We start from the raw sequence: 16,361 nt of genomic DNA, 5'->3' as shown, positions 1-16,361 counted from the left end.
GTGGTCATTAGTCCCCTAGAACTTAGAACTACTTAAACCTAACTAACCTAAGGACATCACACACATCCATGCCCGAGGCAGGATTCGAACCTGCGACCGTAGCAGTCGCACGGTTCCGGACTGCGCGCCTAGAACCGCGAGACCACCGCGGCCGGCTGGCTCTAAGTACTATGGGACGTAACACCTAAGGTCATCAGTCCCCTAGACTTAGAACTACTTAAACCTAACTAACCTAAGGACATCAAACACATCCATGCCCGAGGCAGGATTCCTTAACGCCTGCAGAAAGCGTATATCCTGCAGAATAAGTCTCTCGTTTGCTTACGCATAATTCATCACTTACCGTCACAATCAGTGGTGACAACTCGTAACAAATGGAATCGAAATTCACTAAGCAACTCGCTACGGTCATTCATGAAGAATTAATGCTCGCATTAACTACAGTATTAACAGCAGAGCGCTCAGAATACTGCTGAACGCTCATTGGCTGTCGAAGAACACGTGACGTAGGTGCGCAGAACAAGTCCAAACTCGACCGCCATTGTTCGTGACTCCAACTATAACAACAAAGTATAAAATTTTCAAGCATCACCATTCCTTCATTTCTCTTGACTGTGCCGTTAAACAGAATGCCGTATTGTACTCGACTCCAAATTCGTCGCAAAGCAATCTATAGGCAGGATCAAAGCTACAGCGGATGTTAAAAATATTCTCGCACCACCCTCCGTGTCCGAATATATTACAATTGCAAGAAGTTTCTCATTTTACGGCATAGGCACCGATGCATCGAATCCCAAGGCTGAAAAGATTTCTTCTAGCTTACCAGGCCCACAGTGGAAGAAAAAAAAGTGTGTGAAATCTTGTGAGACTTAACTGCTAAGATCATCAGTCCCTAAACTTACACACTACTTAATCTAAATTATCCTTAGGACAAACACACACACCCATGTCCGCGGGAGGACTCAAACCTCCGCCGGGACCAGCCGTACAGTCCATGATGCAGCGCTCCTGACCGCTCGGCTAATCCCGTGCGGCCACAGTGGAAAAAGACTAGCACTTTAGGCCACACATAATCCCTAACAATAAACGCTGAAAAAAAAAATGTTTGGACAAATGAGAGAGTAGCACCGTGTGGCGGGAGCTTCAGTTTAAAAATATCCCATTTATCGCAAGTTTACAAGAACGGATTTTACGGGTTTCTTTTTTTAGCGATCGTTTCATAGGTGCTCACTTCTTGGATCGCATTGATATTTGCTTTCAGCCGCAAGCCGCTCATGGGCCTCGGGTTGGACACCCCAGCACTACAGTGTTAGTATTTTCTCACGTCCTTCTATGAGACTGTTGATTATCTTTGGTTCCGCCTCAGGTAAGCTTTCGTTCATCAGAAAAAAGAATCTGTGGAATGAGTTCGTCATCATGTACAGCAGCCAGCCGCCTGGCATTATCTGTTTTTTGATAGCGCTGCACACACGCTGGTGGTGATAGGGATAAAAGGCGTACGCGCGCGTCGCTCGCTACACTGATGCTCCTGCAACACCTTGTCCTGCAAAAAGTCTGCTACAGCAATGTGTTGGACTGCGTTCAATTGCTCGACAGAAGTTATTTGCTTCATTTGCATGTCGTTTGCCTTGTCGGCGTGCTACAACACATGCTCCGGGAGAAGACATTCCTTATCCACAGTTGTAGAAAACTTTTTGAAAATTAATACCGTCTGCCCAACTTCGTTTAATTTAAAAAATATAAACGTTTGTTTTTCCAGCATTCACTTTTGCACAACAGCTGACTTCGGCGTGTCGTCATTACCATATACAGTGAAAAATGTTTAATACAAAAAAAATCATTTAATACGAAATAATAACGCTGGACCGAAAAAATACTATAAAACTTCATACACCAGACAAAAACCACTTAACATGAAAAAATTTTGCTTCTCGGACGACCAGATTACCTGCTTACTACAATCACAACGAAACCTAAAATTTTTGTTTATTTTTTGGAGACGAAATAAGGTAAACAAAACTTGCTACACTGCTGATGCTATGTTGTCGCTTGTCTTTCGGTATTGCAATTGTCGAAATACTTCAGCCATATTTCGAGTCCATTTATGGGCATGACAAAGTATGTTAATTTTGTGTATAATTAATTGAACGTTGCCTTGAGATCTTCTAGTGATTTAAAAAGATTATACCTACCGCATATTTTCTACGACTAATACAAATTGAAGAAAGAGCTGCCTGAGATGTTGATGAAAAACAAGAGGTCGAAAACGAAAATCGGTAAAGATTTAAACATTGTATTCTACACTGTCTACCATTATTAAAAATAGACGTCAAATTAAGGTAACATTTTTACGCTACAGCGAAAACGTATGAGAACGGCTAAACATGATGTGGAGACTGAGTTGCTAACTCGGTTCAAACGTTCCATGTTTCAGAATACTACCACGTCAGGGCCTATGTGGCTGGAGAGAGCTGATGAACTTGCAAAATAAATGGACATTGTGCTTTCTGCAAATCCAGACTGGTTGAATCATTTCGAGAAGAGAAATGGCGTGGTGTTAAAATGTCTGCCGTGAGGCTAACCAAGTTTTACCGACTATAATTGAAATGTCGAGTGGCTAGGGCCTCCCGTCGGGTAGACCATTCGCCTGGTGCAGGTCTTTCTATTTGACGCCACTTCGGCGACCTGCGCGTCGATGGGGATGAAATGATGACGATGAGGACAACACAACACCTAGTCCCTGAAAGGAGAAAAATCTCCGACCCAGTCGGGAATCGAACGCCGGCCCTTAGGATTGACAGTCTGTCACGCTGAGCACTCAGCTACCGGGGCCGGACTTAACGACTATGACCACAGAGCGCTTGCGGTTTATATTGACTTCAGTACAAGAATATGATCCGAAAGATGTCTTCAGCGCTGACAGAAACTAGCTAATTTTACCGCTCGTTATCCAATAAAACTTTATCGTTCAAGGGACAGCAATTGCGTTCCGGAACGGGGGGCAGTGGGAGAGGGGGGGGGGGGGGGGGGAGGAGGGAAGGAGAGGAAGAAACTTCTACGAAGAGGACTGCAGTACTGATACGATGTGATTCGGATGAATCTGAAAAACGGAGAAAAATGTTTAATACGAAACTGAACGGAAAGAAAAATTTTAAAAATTAAACGATGCATGTGAAAAGTACGATGACATATACAAGTATTAATTTGAAAGAATTAAACAGTCGAAGGTGGAAAAAACTTCTAAAAAAAGAGACGCAAATTCACTCAGTGTCTCTAACACCTTTGGAATCACTTCTCTGTGGGATTTTATTTGTATAGAAAGTAGTAGCGTTTTTCTTGAAGTCCACACATGTATTTCAGTGACCAAGACGCAATTATGGAAGTTACCGTGCCATCACATCACAGAATACAAACTATACTTGTTAACTGCTCCTGCCATTCTGATGCTGATCAGCCAGTAGAGTTAGATCGATTGGGAAATTCCCTGGCGTTAGCAGCGGGTCCATACAAATATCCTACATGACAAACGTCGTAGGCTTCAAATAGCTTAGAACGGAAACCGTTTGGAACGGAACTTACTTCTATGTGATACGTTCCTGTTGTCCGTCGATGTAACGAGATGCATGAACACTCTAGAACATGTCAAACACTATAGAAGGATTAAAAAACAGATTTACGTACTCATTTACAACTTGCTGAGACCCGGCATTGCCCGGATATATATTTATTTCAATTCCATTAGTCAGTCTCCTTCTTCCCACTCCCTCTGTCCTGTGCACTCCGTTCTCTGTTCATTGTCTTCTCCCTCTTCTCCCTGCCCACCTTCACCTCCTGCCCTTCTCTCTATCCATCTCCTCTTCCCCCTCTCTTTGTCCAACTCCTCTTTCCTTTCTATGTCCATCTCCTCTTTCCTTGTTCCCCCCGTCCACACCCTTCTCTTCCCTCTGTCTGACCATCACCTCCTCCCTCTTTCTCTGTGTCGTACAATGTTATAATTTTGTACACTCATCCTACTGGATTTATTGTTACCGTCTGATAAATGTATTGCGATTGAGTTTGTATCAAAGAAGCAATAAATTCAAACGTCATGCACGATGCGGAAATTTTTCACGCATCTCCTGAACTACACTGACGGGAAAAGAATCGCAACACCAAAAAATAATTATTGTTGAGTGATGAAATTTCGTGAATACATTTGTCTAGGTAACACATTTCAGTGAGTAACATTGCAAGACCACAGATCATTATAAGCAAGAGATAAGCCGCAGCAAATGTGAAATTCTGGACCATTAAGAACCCTTGTAACCGCTAGAATGTTGAATGCAAGCATGCAAATGTGCTTGGAATCGTGTTGTACAGATGCTGCATGTCAGTCTGTGGGATGGAGTTCCATGACTGTCGCATTGGATCGGTCAATACAGCGACGGTTAATGGTGGTTGTGGATGAGTGGACGACGCTGGAGCTGTCGTCCGATGATGTCCCATATTTGCTCGATTGGAGACAGCATGGTGATCGAGCAGGCCAAGCCAATATGTCGACACTCTTAGAGCATGTTGGGTTGCAACAGTGGTATGTGAGCGACAGCTGTCCTATAGGTAAACACCCCCTGCAACGCTCTTCATGAATGGCAGCGCAACAGGTCAAATCACCAGGTTGACGCACAAAGTTACAATCACCATGCGTGGGATAACCACGAGAGTACAGCTGCTGTCATACGAAATCGCACCACAGGCCATAATTCCAATTTAGGTCCAGTGTATCTACCATGCAGACATGCTGGTCGCAGGTGCTCAACTGGCCTTCTTCTAAACAACGTTCGGCCATCAACTGGCACCGATATAGACCCAGCTTTCACTAGAAAACGCAACAGACCTCTGCCCTGCCCTCCAATGAGGAAGCACTTGGCATCTCTGAAGCCGCAATTGACGATAGTTTGGGGTCTGTGGAATGCGCCCCGCAGGGCGTTTGTTCGAGAGGTGCCCTTGAAGTAACCTATTTGTAACGGTTCGTTATGTCACTGTGATGCCAAGTGGGTGGTACTCAGACTGCTGCTTGCAGATGCAGTATGACGCGCCAGAGCCATACGCTGAACACGATGGTCTTCCCTCTCGTTAGTGCCATGTAGCCATCTGAAGCCCAAACTTCTTGCGACTTTACATTCTCGTGACCACCGCTTCCAGTAATCATGTACACTGGCTGCATCCCTGCCAAGTCTTTCTGCAGTATCGCAGGAGGAACATCCAGCTTTTTACACTACTGGCCATGAAAATTGCTACACCACGAAGATGACGTGCTACAGAGGTGCAATTTAACCGACAGGAAGAAGATACTGTGATATGCAAATGATTAGCTTTTCAGAGCATTCACACAAGATTGGCGCCGGTGGCAACACATACAACGTGCTGACATGAGGAAAGTTTCCAACCGATTTCTCATACACAAACAGCAGTTGACCGGCGTTGCCTGGTGAAACGTTCTTGTGATACCTCGTGTAAGGAGGAGAAATGCGTGCCATCACGTTTCCGACTTTGATAAAGTTCGGATTGTAGCCTATCGCGATTGCGGTTTATCGTATCGCGTTGGTCGATATCCAATGACTGGTAGTAGAATATGGAATCGGTGGGTTCAGGAGGGTAATACGGAACGCCGTGCTGGATCCAAACAGCCTCGTATCACTAGCAGTCGAGATGACAGGCATCTTATCCGCATGGCTGTAACGGATCGTGCAGCCACGTCTCGATCCCCGAGTCAACAGTTGGGCACGTTTGCAAGACAACAACCATCTGAACGAACAGTTCGACGGCGTTTGCAGCGGCATGGACTATCAGCTCGGAGACCACGGCTGCAGTTACCCTTGACGCTGCATCACAGACAGGAGCGCCTGCGATGGTGTACTCAACGACGAACCCGGGTGCACGAATGGCAAAACGTCATTTTTTCGGATGAATCCAGGTTATGTTTACAGCATCATGATGGTCACATCCGTGTTTGGCGACATCGCGGTGAACGCACATTGGAAGCGTATATTCGTCATCGCCATCCTGGCGTATCACCCGGCGTGATGGTATGGGGTGCCATTGGTTACACGTCTCGGTCACCTCTTGCTCGCATTGACTGCACTTTGAACAGTGGAGTGTTACGACCCGTGGCTCTATCCCTCATTCGATCCCTGCGAAACCCTACATTTCAGCAGGATAATGCACGACCGCATGTTGCAGGTCCTGGATACAGAAAATGTTCGACTGCTGACCTGGCCAGCACATTCTCCAGGTCTCGCACCAATTGAAAACGTCTGGTCAATGGTGTCCGAGCAACTGGCTCGTCACAATACGCCAGTCACTACTCTTGATGAACTGTGGTATCGTGTTGAAGCTGCATAGACATCTGTACCTGTACACGCCATCCAAGCTCTGCTTGACTCAATGCCCAGGCGTATCAAGGGCGTTATTACGGCCAGAGGTGGTTGTTGTGGGTACTGATTTCTCAGGATCTGTGCACCCAAACTGCGTGAAAATGTAATCACATGTCAGTTCTAGTATAATATATTTGTCCAATGAATAACCATTCATCATGTGCGTTTCTTCTTGGTGTAGTAATTTTAATGGCCAGTGATGTATTTTCCTATTGCACGACGTCGTTCAAACTCAGTGAGGTGTTGATAATGGCGTCTTTGTTTCCTTAAAGGCATTCTTGACTAACACCAACTCACCACATTCAGTCTCAAAGGTACCTCACGCTCGGGACTGCCACAGAGTGTATTTGAAGCACACCTTATTTGCATTCTTATAATGGCGCTACTAGCGCCATCTTATGTTATGCAACTGGGGCGAAATTGTTACAGACATCACTTTTAGATGTAGAAATACGCCTATCAACTTTCGTTTGAAACGTGCACCTTCTCGTAGCCCTATTACACGACAGCGTTCAAACTCAGTGAGGAGTTGATAATGGCGTCTTTATCGCCTTAAAGGCATTCTTAACTAATGTCAAGTCAACATGCCCAGTCTCAAAGGTAACTAACGTTCACGACCGTTACAGCGTGTATTTAAAATAATCCCCACCAAGCGCCGTAAGGTGGATTACGTACATTCAGTGGTATATGTCAATATTATCTGCAAAATGTGCCGTGAGCACTGTTAGTAGTAAAGGTCTAATAAAAGTGTAATAAATTTAAACATGGAGCATGATGCGAAAATGAACATCGAAAACGTAGTAAACGATAAACTTTTTTCCTTCCAACATTATGTAGGGGTATCGGCGAGAAAAAGTTCAGTAAAGGTTTAAAAGTATTTTTAAAATCTATTGCAGGTCACTAAGAGCTCTCGTTCTCAAATACTGGATGAGTAAAATTCGCGTATTCCCCCGTCGTGGCTTTAACTTGTTTTTCACCTCGACCCTTACCTCTTTGATATACAGGCGGTTCTTACCCTCACGGCGATTCTTTCCAGACAGAAAGTGATTTGTGTACCCATGTTTGACTGAAATCGATCCAGTGGTTTCGGAGGAAATGTTGAACATACATACACCAGCAGCAAGACTGTCCCATTGAAGCACAATAAAGCCGAATATTCTCCTTTTTGTTAAAAGACACTGACAGAAAAGTGGGGTATCAGCCGTCTCATCCTGCCTTTCTGACCACCTCTAAAATTTTTCTCAAAAATATTGACTTGTGAACGTATTCGCGCTCTTCTTAACATGCAGCTCACCTCTTACTACCACAAGCTGCTCCAACTGTACCTCGCTCACACACACTACTCCACCGCTGTAAGTCTGTCCTGTTGGAAAACATACCCTGCAATGCTTTTCATGGATGACAGCCCAACAGGTCGAATCACCAGAATGACGTACAAAGTTGCGGTTTAGGTGTCTCGAAAAATCCCAGCTCAACTCATCATCTCTTTGTGGCTCTCCGGCTGTCATTGTCTCCTGTCTCACAGTCGCAGTTGTCATAGACACTATCTCTCATTATAACTGGCTCTCCCACATCCTCCTTCTCTTTATTCCTCTCCCACTAGCACTGTCTCCTCCAATCTCTTCTTAGCACTGTATCTTCACTGTCTAATGTGCTACCCTCGGCAACGTCCTTGCCGCAGTGGATACACCGATTCCTGTAAAATCACCGAAGTTAAGCGCTGTTGGGCGTGGGCGGCACTTGGATGAGTGACCATCCGGGCCGCCATGCACTGTTGCCATTTTTCGGAGTGCACTCAGCCTCGCCATGCCAACTGAGGAGCTACTCGACCGAATAGTAGCGGCTCCGGTCAAAGAAAACCATCATAACTACTGGGATAGCTGTGTATTGACCATGCACCCCTCCTATCCACATCCTCAGCTGAGGATAACATGGCGGTCGGATGCTCCCGATGGGCCACTTGTGGTCTGAAGATGGATTGCTTTAATGTGTTCCACTGCCACTGTGTCTCTCTCTTTCTCCATACAATGCCAATTTCTCCTTCGCTTTTTTCATGCCACAACCACTGTCTAATGTCTTCCAGTATTTATTACTTCTATGTCTCTTTCCCACTGCCACTTTCTCCTTCTCTCTCAACATAAGAAAGTGCAAATATGTTCACATGTTAACATTTTTGGGGGAATTTTTAAAGTTGATGATTTGGGTAGTATTAGGCAACTGCTACTGCACTTTTCAGTCAGAACCTTTTAATAAATTGGAGCATATTTGCCCTTTTTGTGCGATGACAGGAGCGTTTTTCTCGCTGATTCCCTACTTCTCCCTGCCACAACAGGGTGTGTCACTCATATGAAAAGAACTTGATGCGTCGGTAAAATTTTGATAGCTTACTTTTGTGAAATGGAAATAACGCAAAACTAATTTTACGCCTCAGACCAGATTGTATACACACAAAAACTTTGCATTTGCTTCAGTACTACCCTGTGGAGTTTCTAGAATCCTTCTGATGAGAACAGTGGCGCTTTACATCATATTTCTCCATGCTACGTCACTTTATACGAAGGTTGCCCAGAAAGTAATGCACCGCATTTTTTTCTCAGCCGAAAACAATGCTACCAGTGCGAAACGTTACGTAGTCTCTCTCCTGAGTGAGCTCACCAAAGTTCCCGTCACTTCCGACAGATAGCGTAGCTGCAGGACAGTTTCAAAATGGCGTCTGTAGGTGATGTACGTTACAAGCAACGTGTGTCATTTAGTTTCTCAGTGCTGATAAAGAAACTGTGGGGAATATTCACAAACGCTTGAGCAAAGGCTGTGGAACATCTGCTGGCGACAGAAGTACAGTTAGTCGCTGAGCACGGAGGGTCAGGTAATCAGAAGGCGGTTCGGCTGAGCTCCACGATTTACAGCGATCGGGGAGACCGTCCATGACTGTCGCACCTGACACGTTGTAGAGAGCTGATGTTGTCATTCGTGAGGATAGACGCATTACGATTCGGCAGTTGGCGCTGCATCTGTGAATCAGCAAAGGAAGTGTGGATGCAATTGTACGCACTCTTGGATATTCAAAACTGTGTGCAAGATGGGTCCTATGGTGTCTAACGGTGAATCACAAATCAGACAGAAATACCATCTGTCTTGATTTGTTGCAGCGTTTTGAATCTGAGGGGGAGGCCTTCTTGTCCTGGATTGTGACCGATGATGAAACCTGGGTTCACTGTTTTGAGCCTTAAACAAAACAACAGTTGATGGAATGGCGCCATTCCCATTCCCCACAAAAGAAAAAAATTCAAAACGACTGATTCCGTCGGTAAGATCATGATCACTGTGTACTGGGACCGTGATTCTCGTTAATGGGATGTCAAGAGGTAGTACCATTAATTCAGAAACTTATGTTAACACATTAACAAAACTCAAGAAGCACTTCCGGCGACTTCGGCGCCACAGTAACCCAGGAGATATTTTATTGCAACACGATAACGCTTGGCCCCACACAAGTCTGAGAACTGCTGAATACATCGCAACACAGGGTTGGTCAGTGTTACCCCTTCCACCCTACAGCCCTGACCTAGCCCCTCGGAATTCTCTAGTTTGGGCCATTAAAGGATGCCATTCATGGAAGACATTTTGAAGACGATGAGGAGATGATTCACAAAGAGAAGCACTGACTCCGCCACTAGTACAAGGATTGGTAGCGACAGGTCATACATGCCCTTGTTTCGCGCTGAGGGAAGGCTGTAGAATGGGATGGGGATTATGTGGAAAAATAGGGTTTGTAGTTAAAACACCATTCTTTCGTCTTTGTCATTCTCATTATGTTCAGTAAAGAATTGCTGAAGAAAAAAATGCGCTGCATTACTTTCTGGACAACGCCCGTGAATTACGTTTTCCCTTTACACCGCGTTTTACGTGTATATATTCCGTACACAAGTAGGGTAACTTTGAATCTCTGTACCTGGAAAAGGGATGAAGATACTAAGAAATTTTTCAAGGTTGTTCGAGATCGGGATCTGAGGTATACATCGTAAAAATATGCTATGCACAGCCGCCTTGGAGACCGCGGCTGTGTTTGGTTCGCTACTGACGGCGAAAAAATAATGAATAATGCTTTTTCGGGGGAGGGGGGTTCTTAGAAACCGCTCATGAATTTACGCAAATGCATCATTCAGTCATTCACGGAAAACTCTTCAGCTGCATTAAATCATGTGTTTATCACGGATATACCAGTCATCACTAAATCTATTTAATTTTTAAGTGCATATTTTGTTTTTATGAGCAGGGTAACTTAGAACCCCTGTATCTGAGAAAGGGATAAAAATATCAAGAAAATTTTCAACGTGGTTCGAGATCTGGATCCTAGGAGTATATCATACAAATTTCAGCCATTTTCTGTGCGTAGCCATCTTGGAATCTTCAGCGGGATTTCTGTCCGCGGATGATGGCAAAATATAGTAAAAGACACTTTTTGGAGTTTTACAAGGAAGTACCTGTGAATTAATGGTGCCTCCATAAGTCCCATCAAACCCACTATAGATCACATCAAATGCAAAAAGATCCAACCAATTATCTCTATTTGACTAAGCAGTAGGAAGCATGTAACATTCATACTTTGAGTCTGCAATGTAGGATAGCGGCTCTAACACGATCTTTCTGTTGGGCATGCAAATGCTCCCTGGTCCCAAGAGCTATCCAAAACACTTGACCCTACCTTTTTACCACCAATAGAACCCGAGGTGTGAGCACGGGAAAATCCCATTTTTATCCGCGGCATTTGGAACATATTGATAAACATAATGAAGTCTTCTCGGGTTATCAGCCGAGTCAAGGCGTCGTTCTGCGGCAACGTTTCAACAAGCTTCCTACTTGTCATCTTCAGGCGAAGAAAAGGGACAAGCTGCACCAAGTGAACAAAAGAACACACCCATACACACGCACACAAACACATACACATTTATATATATACACTTGCACACATACATATATATACATAATATATGGGGACACATAGTATAGAATCATTCACACATACACCTGCACGCACCTATGACAAATATTTCATTCAACTATTCTACATACACTCCCACACACATCCACTGTTTATAAATAAATACACATCCACAGACTCAGTCACTCAAGCGAATAGTGTGAGAATGAGATGATCACAGTCCCATCCACACAAACGAATCGTTTATCATCATGATGCGGCAGTCTGCTTTCAGCTGCATTTCAGAATGAACCACTATCGATAAACTGCTTGCAGCACCACACGTGAAGCATCATAAACAGGGAGAGCCTTTGAGACTGCACGACGCACACCCTTAGCTAACACTTGCATCTCTACAGTTTGCATAAGTTTTAGATTTGAGCCCCACAAATTCCATAATCTGTGCTCGATTCGCCTCGTCATTTCATGCTGATAAGGACTATCGGCCTTAAATCCAGATGGATCGAATGGGTCGGGATTGTATATAATTATTTGATATGTATCGCAGCCTTTCACCCAATTGATCAAACTCTCTTAATCCGTATAAAATAATGGGCGCTCAACGAAGCTTTGCTTCACAAACTCATAGCGGAATCAGTACGTCGGTACATAGTGGAGGTCCAGATTGCACGTACCTATATAGGCAGGTTTCGTGAAATGCACAGAAACCTTAGTCATCTCCACAGCAACTAGTCCTTCATTGATGATTATAGCCTACTCAGAATTTGGCCTGGCAATGTAATCTCTTGCACCTTAGCGCCCCTCCTGATGGTAAACTAAATGATTTTCACGTGGTTTCTAACTTTTCCATGATTTTGCCGAAAACGAATTATTCATTATTTTACAAAAATCTTTTTCAAAATCACATATGTTCTTTACATCAGTGAACTTCTTCGATTAGGGGCACAGCTTGAAGGAGATGCAGCAGATGATTCTAATAAGGTCTACCGACAAACTGTGATACTGAGGGAGGTTCCTGTAGTGCAGAATTTCTCTCTGTTTATTCCCCAGTGTTGTCATCAGCTTGGGGACAGAACCACTGTGGAGCACTAGGTGCTCTGGACATAGTGGCAAGCCGCTGTGCACATCAAGCAAATGGTTAGGACATTCAGGTCAGCCTTCACTAGAATCCGCAGCCACATGGATATTTTCTCCAGTGTGACGTTTTCCTTTTTAAATAGCCATCGGAACTCTCCAAACGGCTGAGACTGTTGCATGGCATGCCTACAGAGGTTGTTTGCATCGAAGTAATGAATGTGACTCAAATCGTCACATGGCCTGTACTCTTCGTCACTAATTCACGGGTTATTTGCCTTGGAATACGTGTGCACACAGTGGTAAAGTCCCCTGTGATCCGGTGTTCAAAAAAAGAGCTGCATCTCAACTTCATTCTACTGTTCGATGCTGAGATGTGTCTTTTTTTTAACACTGTGTCCCACAACAGCCCTGGCACAGAGTAACAGAAGGCAGATCCAGAGTGTATGTGTCAATGCACACACTCTGTAATTTCTCAAAAATATCTGCAAGCAGGTGCACACCAGTGTTCCTGAATAATCTACACTCCTGGAAATTGAAATAAGAACACCGTGAATTCATTGTCCCAGGAAGGGGAAACTTTATTGACACATTCCTGGGGTCAGATACATCACATGATCACACTGACAGAACCACAGGCACATAGACACAGGCAACAGAGCATGCACAATGTCGGCACTAGTACAGTGTATATCCACCTTTCGCAGCAATGCAGGCTGCTATTCTCCCATGGAGACGATCGTAGAGATGCTGGATGTAGTCCTGTGGAATGGCTTGCCATGCCATTTGCACCTGGCGCCTCAGTTGGACCAGCGTTCGTGCTGGACGTGCAGACCGCGCGAGACGACGCTTCATCCACTCCCAAACATGCTCAGTGGGAGACAGATCCGGAGATCTTGCTGGCCAGAGTAGTTGACTTACACCTTCTAGAGCACATTGGGTGGCACGGGATACATGCGGACGTGCATTGTCCTGTTGGAACAGCAAGTTCCCTTGCCGGTGTAGGAATGGTAGAACGATGGGTTCGATGACGGTTTGGATGTACCGTGCACTATTCAGTGTCCCCTCGACGATCACCAGAGGTGTACGGCCAGTGTACGAGATCGCTCCCCACACCATGATGCCGGGTGTTGGCCCTGTGTGCCTCGGTCGTATGCAGTCCTGATTGTGGCTCTCACCTGCACGGCGCCAAACACGCATACGACCATCATTGGCACCAAGGCAGAAGCGACTCTCATCGCTGAAGACGACACGTCTCCATTCGTCCCTCCATTCACGCCTGTCGCGACACCACTGGAGGCGGGCTGCACGATGTTGGGGCGTGAGCGGAAGAAGGCCTAACGGTGTGCGGGACCATAGCCCATCTTCATGGAGACGGTTGCGAATAGTCCTCGCCGATACCCCAGGAGCAACAGTGTCCCTAATTTGCTGGGAAGTGGCGGTGCGGTCCCCTACCGCACTGCGTAGGATCCTACGGTCTTGGCGTGCATCCGTGCGTCGCTGCGGTCTGGTCCCAGGTCGACGGGCACGTGCACCTTCCGCCGACCACTGGCGACAACATCGATATACCGTGGAGAACTCACGCCCCACGTGTTGAGCAATTCGGCGGTACGTCCACCCGGCCTCCCGCATGCTCACTATACGCCCTCGCTCAAAGTCCGTCAACTGCACATACGGTTCACGTCCACACTGTCGCGGCATGCTACCAGTGTTAAAGACTGCGATGGAGCTCCGTATGCCACGGCAAACTGGCTGACACTGACGGCGGCGGTGCACAAATGCTGCGCAGCTAGCGCCATTCGACGGCCAACACCGCGGTTCCTGGTGTGTCCACTGTGCCGTGCGTGTGATCATTGCTTGTACAGCCCTCTCGCAGTGTCCGGAGCAAGTATGGTGGGTCTGACACACCGGTGTCAATGTGTTATTTTTTCCATTTCCAGGAGTGTAGCATATTTCCCTAAATTAGGGATGCTGAACTCCTGCCAAACATTTACCACGTGCCCATACTCCACAGCTGTTATGGCTATGCCTCTGAGTTTATTGGTGAACGTGGTTAAATCAGACAACATTGTTTCATTAATCTCTCATTTCAATTCAGGTATTTGTAAGGAAAGACCCTCTTCTTTATCATAAACTGAAACTTTTCATAATCAGGATACGCAGCTCTGGTGATTATGCATATCCTCGTGAAAAATTATCTCTGCAAGTTTCTGAAAAGACACCTTCACGAAACGCTGTGAACCCAGGAAGCTGAGCTTTATTCTTGATGTGATCCGTTTGGAAAATGAAATGTTTTCTACATTGTCAGGTATGGTACTGACATAACCGTCTTTCAAACCGAAATCATCTAAGTGCTCAACAAGAAAGTGAGTATTGTATCGGCCCAAATTATGGTATGTGTCATGGCAGTTGGTATTTCAAGTTTTGTGAGCTGCATTGCGGAACTTCCCTGTAGGATGACGGTGGTCTCCATATGTAGTTTCCGCTTTTCTGTCCAACGGTAGCCCGCAAGTATGACAATCAAGGCCCTTCTGGTACAAGGCATCAGTCTCCTGTGATTTGGTAATGGGGACGTTTTTGCTGTAAATAGCATCAAGACACAACGCAAGTTTCTCGAGCTCGGAGATCAACAATCTCAGGATTATCCCTGATGTTTGATGCAAATTGGTGTAGATCAGAGTTATTGGAGAAGTTCACAAGCTAGGAAGTAGTCCAGGAGGAACGGCGCAAGTATTTCGGCGACACACAACGACACAAGTGCAAGGCTGAAGATAAATTAAAGTGCAGGGTACAGCGTCCAGGAGGAACTACAGCATCCTACATTCAAGACGTCTTGGAGCTATGTCAAATAATGGATCTTAGAATGAAGGAGGAAGACAAAGTTGTACATCTCATGAAGGGTGTTGCTGAGGACATGTATCAAGCCCCACTCCTGAAGGATGTTTCGACAGCAGAGGACTTCATAAAATGGTGCCAGTACATCGAGACAATGCATCAAAAAAAGAATTACACACAAGAAGTTTGAAAGGCTTCTAAACGTCGAATCGATGTCTGTGATGGAGGAAGGAACTGATTTCACAAGGATTTTCGTCCGTTAGTGAGAGAGGAAGTTCAGAAGGCACTTGGATTGCATGGCGAGCAGAGAATCGAGATGCTTCAAGAGGTCATAAGGGAGGAAGTGGAACAGACATTGAACCCAATCTCTCGTCCTTCATTTCCCTTTAAAACGGTGAAAAAGTCGAGACCCAGGCAGAGCTACGTTCCTACTATGCCGCACGAGGAGCCTGTTTGGGCACCAAGGAAGTCTGATGTCTGGAGGACCAAGGATAATTAACCAGTATGTTTCCACTGCGGACGACCAGGACATGTGGTGCGCTATTGTCGAGAAAGGCGGCGGATATTTGATGACGCCCGCGCCAGAAGACAGCACACCGATATTAGCCGACGCCACCTCCGGGACGACGAAGATGAATAAGAAGATGTGGGCGCAGGACGACGTAGGTTACCATCGCTGCAAGCTAGCCGCTCAAGAGGACGCTCCCCAACACGTCGATCAAGGTCTCCATCGTCGTTTAGAAGCTCCAGCCGATCACCTAGCCGCCGCAACCTGGAAAACTAAAGGGTGCGACCTTTCTTGGAGATGAGGCCGCCGAAGAGAAAAATTCTCTGCTGTCGATCACTACAAAAATGATAGGAAACTACGTCGATATCCTCATAAATGGCCGACCAGCTCAAGCTCTTGTGGACTCTGGAGCATCATATTAAGTCATTTCGAAGAAGTACCGTCGCCAGTTGCAGGAAACTGTATCCGTCAACAACAAAACATCTCTGCTGAAGGTGGCTAATGGAAAATATGTAAAACCTACAGGAAGAGCTACCATTCGAGTGGGTATAAGTGGCCATACACAGCCCTTAGAATTCATCATCTTACA

This window comes from Schistocerca gregaria, chromosome 1 (genome assembly GCF_023897955.1).
Source record: "Schistocerca gregaria isolate iqSchGreg1 chromosome 1, iqSchGreg1.2, whole genome shotgun sequence".
In the NCBI taxonomy this organism is placed as follows: domain Eukaryota; kingdom Metazoa; phylum Arthropoda; class Insecta; order Orthoptera; family Acrididae; genus Schistocerca; species Schistocerca gregaria.
The sequence above is the reverse complement of the archived record's forward strand: the minus strand, read 5'-3'. Positions refer to the sequence as shown.